Source organism: Hyperolius riggenbachi, chromosome 1 (genome assembly GCF_040937935.1).
Source record: "Hyperolius riggenbachi isolate aHypRig1 chromosome 1, aHypRig1.pri, whole genome shotgun sequence".
NCBI lineage: Eukaryota > Metazoa > Chordata > Amphibia > Anura > Hyperoliidae > Hyperolius > Hyperolius riggenbachi.
Window position 1 is genome coordinate 263195467 of NC_090646.1, and position 6119 is coordinate 263201585.

Consider the following 6119-nt stretch of genomic DNA (forward strand, 5'->3'; position numbering starts at 1 on the left):
TTCAAAAAGTATAACAATGTTTATTAGGAACAATCATATAGCACCATACATATAAAAACATTAAAAAACACCAAAAGGTCAAACCTCATCAATTGCAGTCGTAAAGTACTGGCACCTCAATTCAGTAATCCAGCATTAAATATAATGACCAATAATTATCATCTGGGTGGCTCAATAAGAGCCCACCCAGTAATAGAACCCGGGTTCTGCAGTACTCAATAAGTGACTGAAAAAGTACATACATATATATATTAATAAAGTGCAAAGTGCAATACACCACCTGAAAAGAAATTCATATATTAGCTAATAACTTCCCTAACGCACAGAGGCGGCCGGGAAGTGTGCCCTGCAAGGACCAGCTCACCCACAGAGGCGGCGGTCCTTGTAAGGGCATGGGCAGAGCGATCGCGTCATCCGTGACGCGATCCTCCGCCGGCGCCTGCCGCCGCTCACCCGCCGCATCATCCCGCCGGCCATACGGAAGCGCCGGTGGGATGTTAACCCCGCGATCGCTGCATACAAAGTGTATAATACACTTTGTAATGTTTACAAAGTGTATTATACAGGCTGCCTCCTGCCCTGGTGGTCCCAGTGTCCGAGGGACCACCAGGGCAGGCTGCAGCCACCCTATGTAGCACCCAAGCACACTGATTTCCCCCCCCTGCCCCAGATCGCCCACAGCACCCCTCAGGACCCCCCCTGACCACCCCCCAGACCCCTGTTTGCACCCAATCACCCCCCTAATCACCCATCAATCACTCCCTGTCACTATCTGTCAATGCTATTTTTTTTACCCCCCCCCCCCCCTGCTCCCTGCCCCCTCCTGATCACCCCCCCTACCCCTCAGATTCTCCCCAGCTCCCCCCCCCTCCCCCCTCCCGTGTACTGTATGCATCTATCCCCCTGATCACCTGTCAATCACCTGTCAATCACCTGTCAATCACCCATCAATCACCCATCAATCACCCCCTGTCACTGCCACCCATCAATCAGCCCCTAACCTGCCCCTTGCGGGCAATCTGATCACCCACCCACACCAATAGATCGCCCGCAGATCCGACATCAGATCACCACCCAAGCGCAGTGTTTACATCTATTCTCTCCTCTAAACACCCACTGATTACCCATCAATCACCCATCAATCACCCCCTATCACCACCTGTCACTGTTACCCATCAGATCAGACCCTAATCTGCCCCTTGCGGGCACCCAATCACCCGCCTACACGCTCAGATTGCCCTCAGACCCCCCCTTATCAATTCGCCAGGGCATTATTTACATCTGTCCTTCCCTGTAATAACCCACTGATCACCTGTCAATCACCTGTCAATCACCCATCAATCACCCCCTGTCACTGCCACCCATCAATCAGCCCCTAACCTGCCCCTTGCGGGCAATCTGATCACCCACCCACACCAATAGATCGCCCGCAGATCCGACATCAGATCACCACCCAAGCGCAGTGTTTACATCTATTCTCTCCTCTAAACACCCACTAATTACCCATCAATCACCCCCTATCACCACCTGTCACTGTTACCCATCAGATCAGACCCTAATCTGCCCCTTGCGGGCACCCAATCACCCGCCTACATGCTCAGATTGCCCTCAGACCCCCCCTTATCAATTCGCCAGGGCATTATTTACATCTGTCCTTCCCTGTAATAACCCACTGATCACCTGTCAATCACCCATCAATCACCCCCTGTCACTGCCACCCATCAATCACCCCCTGTCACTGCCACCCATCAATCAGCCCCTAACCTGCCCCTTGCGGGCAATCTGATCACCCACCCACACCAATAGATCGCCAGCAGATCCGACATCAGATCACCACCCAAGCGCAGTGTTTACATCTATTCTCTCCTCTAAACACCCACTAATTACCCATCAATCACCCCCTATCACCACCTGTCACTGTTACCCATCAGATCAGACCCTAATCTGCCCCTTGCGGGCACCCAATCACCCGCCTACACGCTCAGATTGCCCTCAGACCCCCCCTTATCAATTCGCCAGGGCATTATTTACATCTGTCCTTCCCTGTAATAACCCACTGATCACCTGTCAATCACCCATCAATCACCCCCTGTCACTGCCACCCATCAATCACCCCCTGTCACTGCCACCCATCAATCAGCCCCTAACCTGCCCCTTGCGGGCAATCTGATCACCCACCCACACCAATAGATCGCCCGCAGATCCGACATCAGATCACCACCCAAGCGCAGTGTTTACATCTATTCTCTCCTCTAAACACCCACTAATTACCCATCAATCACCCCCTATCACCACCTGTCACTGTTACCCATCAGATCAGACCCTAATCTGCCCCTTGCGGGCACCCAATCAGCCGCCTACACGCTCAGATTGCCCTCAGACCCCCCCTTATCAATTCGCCAGTGCAATATTTACATCTCTTCTTCCCTGTAATAACCCACTGATTACCTGTCAATCACCTATCAATCACCCATCAATCACCCCCTGTCACTGCCACCCATCAATCACCCCCTGTCACTGCCACCCATCAATCAGCCCCTAACCTACCCCTAGCGGGCAATCTGATCACCCACCCACACCAATAGATTGCCCGCAGATCCGACGTCCGATCACCTCCCAAGTGCAGTGTTTACATCTGTTCTCTACCCTAAACACCCACTAATTACCTATCAATCACCCCCTGTCACTGCTACCTATCAGATTAGACCCCTATCTGCCCCTAGGGCACTCAATCACCCGCCCACACCCTTAGAACGCCCTCAGACCCCAGCCCTGATCACCTCGCCAGTGCATTGCTTGCATCTATTCCCCCCTCTAATCACACCTTGAGACACCCATCAATCACCTCCTGTCACCCCCTAGCACACCTACCCATCAGATCAGGCCCTAATTTGCCCCGTGTGGGCTCCTGAACACTCGGCCAAACCCTCAGATCCCCCTCAGACCCCCCTCCGATCACCTCCCCAGTGCATTGATTGCATCTATTTTCCCCTCTAACCACCCCCTGAGACACCCTCAATCACCTCCTGTCACCCCCCTAGCACTCCTATCCATCAGATCAGGCCCAATACAACCTGTCATCTAAAAGGCCACCCTGCTTATGACCGGTTCCACAAAATTCGCCCCCTCATAGACCACCTGTCATCAAAATTTGCAGATGCTTATACCCCTGAACAGTCATTTTGAGACATTTGGTTTCCAGACTACTCACGGTTTTAGGCCCGTAAAATGCCAGGGCGGTATAGGAACCACACAAGTGACCCCATTTTAGAAAAAAAGACACCCCAAGGTATTCTGTTAGGTGTATGACGAGTTCATAGATTTTATTTTTTGTCAAAAGTTAGCGGAAATTGATTTTTATTGTTTTTTTTTTTTCACAAAGTGTCATTTTTCACTAACTTGTGACAAAAAATAAAATCTTCTATGAACTCGCCATACACCTAACGGAATACCTTGGGGTGTCTTCTTTCTAAAATGGGGTCACTTGTGGGGTTCCTATACTGCCCTGGCATTTTAGGGGCCCTAAACCGTGAGGAGTAGTCTAGAAAACAAATGCCTCAAAATGACCTGTGAATAGGACGTTGGGCCCCTTAGCGCAGTTAGGCTGCAAAAAAGTGTCACACATGTGGTACCGCCGTACTCAGGAGAAGTAGTATAATGTGTTTTGGGGTGTATTTTTACACATACCCATGCTGGGTGGGAGAAATCTCTCTGTAAATGGACAATTGTGTGTAAAAAAAAATCAAACAATTGTCATTTACAGAGATATTTCTCCCACCCAGCATGGGTATGTGTAAAAATACACCCCAAAACACATTATACTACTTCTCCTGAGTACGGCAGTGCCACATGTGAGGCACTTTTTTTACACTCTAAGTACGCTAAGGGGCCCAAAGTCCAATGAGTACCTTTAGGATTTCACAGGTCGTTTTGCGACATTTGGTTTCAAGACTTCTCCTCACGGATTAGGGCCCCTAAAATGCCAGGACAGTATAGGAACCCCACAAATGACCCCATTCTAGAAAGAAGACACCCAAAGGTATTCCGTTAGGAGTATGGTGAGTTCATAGAAGATTTTATTTTTTGTCACAAGTTAGCGGAAAATGACACTTTGTGAAAAAAAACAATTAAAATCAATTTCCGATAACTTGTGACAAAAAAATAAAAACTTCTATGAACTCACCATACTCCTAACGGAATACCTTGGGGTGTCTTCTTTCTAAAATGAGGTCATTAGTGGGGTTCCTATACTGCCCTGGCATTTCAGGGGCCCTAAACCGTGAGGAGTAGTCTTGAAACAAAAATGACCTATGAAATCCTAAAGGTACTCATTGGACTTTGGGCCCCTTAGCGCAGTATTTCTCCCACCCAGCATGGGTATGTGTAAAAATACACCCCAAAACACATTATACTACTTCTCCCGAGTACGGCGATACCACATGTGTGGCACTTTTTTGCACCCTAACTGCGCTAAGGGGCCCAAAGTCCAATGAGTACCTTTAGGATTTCACAGGTCATTTTGAGAAATTTTGTTTCAAGACTACTCCTCACGGTTTAGGGCCCCTAAAATGCCAGGACAGTATAGGAACCCCACAAATGACTCCATTTTAGAAAGAAGACACCCCAAGGTATTCTGTTAGTAGTACGGTGAGTTCATAGAAGATTTTATTTTTTGTCACCGTGAGGAGTAGTCTTGAAACGAAATTTCTCAAAATGACCTGTGAAATCCTAAAGGTACTCATTGGACTTTGGGCCCCTTAGCGCAGTTAGGGTGCAAAAAAGTGCCACACATGTGGTATCGCCGTACTCAGGAGAAGTAGTATAAAGTGTTTTGGGGTGTATTTTTACACATACCCATGCTGGGTGGGAGAAATATCTCTGTAAATGGACAATTTTGTGTAAAAAAATCAAACAATTGTCATTTACAGAGATATTTCTCCCACCCAGCATGGGTATGTGTAAAAATACACCCCAAAACACATTATACTACTTCTCCTGAGTACGGCAATACCACATGTGTGGCACTTTTTTGCAGCCTAACTGCGCTAAGGGGCCCAAAGTCCAATGAGAACCTTTAGGCTTTACAGGGGTACTTACAATTTAGCACCCCCAAAATGTCAGGACAGTAAACACACCCCACAAATGACCCAATTTTGGAAAGTAGACACTTCAAGGTATTCAGAGAGGAGCATAGTGAGTCCGTGGCAGGTTTCATTTTTTTTGTCGCAAGTTAGAAGAAATGGAAACTTTTTTTTTTTTTTTGTCACAAAGTGTCATTTTCCGCTTACTTGTGACAAAAAAATAATATCTTCTATGAACTCACTATGCCTCTCAGTGAATACTTTGGGATGTCTTCTTTCCAAAATGGGGTCATTTGGGGGGTATTTATACTATCCTGGAATTCTAGCCCCTCATGAAACATGACAGGTGGTCAGAAAAGGCAGAGATGCTGGAAAATGGGAAAATTCACTTTTTGCACCATAGTTTGTAAACGCTATAACTTTTACCCAAACCAATAAATATAGGCTGAATGGGTTTTTTTTTATCAAAAACATGTTTGTCCACATTTTTCACGCTGCATGTATACAGAAATTTTACTTTATTTGAAAAATGTCAGCACAGAAAGTTAAAAAAATCATTTTTTGCCAAAATTCATGTCTTTTTTGATGAATATAATAAAAAGTAAATATCGCATCAGCAATCAAATAGCACCAAAAGAAAGCTTTATTAGTGACAAGAAAAGGAGCCAAAATTCATTTAGGTGGTAGGTTGTATGAGCGAGCAATAAACCGTGAAAACTGCAGTGGTCTGAATGGAAAAAAAGTGGCCGGTCCTGAGTAAAAATATTTAAAATAAACACACGAGGTAACTTCAAATGAACATTACATAGTTACCTCGCCATCAGTTCCTCTCAGAAGCTCACCATTTTCTTCTGACAATAATCCCTTCCAGTTCTGACAATATTTTGTCAGATCTGAAATATATCAGTTGCTGTCAATAAAATATCAGTTGCTGTCAATAAAATATCAGTTGCTGTCAGTTATAGCTGAGAGGAAACCGGATGTACCAGGTAATGTCCATGTTTCCCTATGGCTCAAGTGGGCAATGTTACAGTTTAA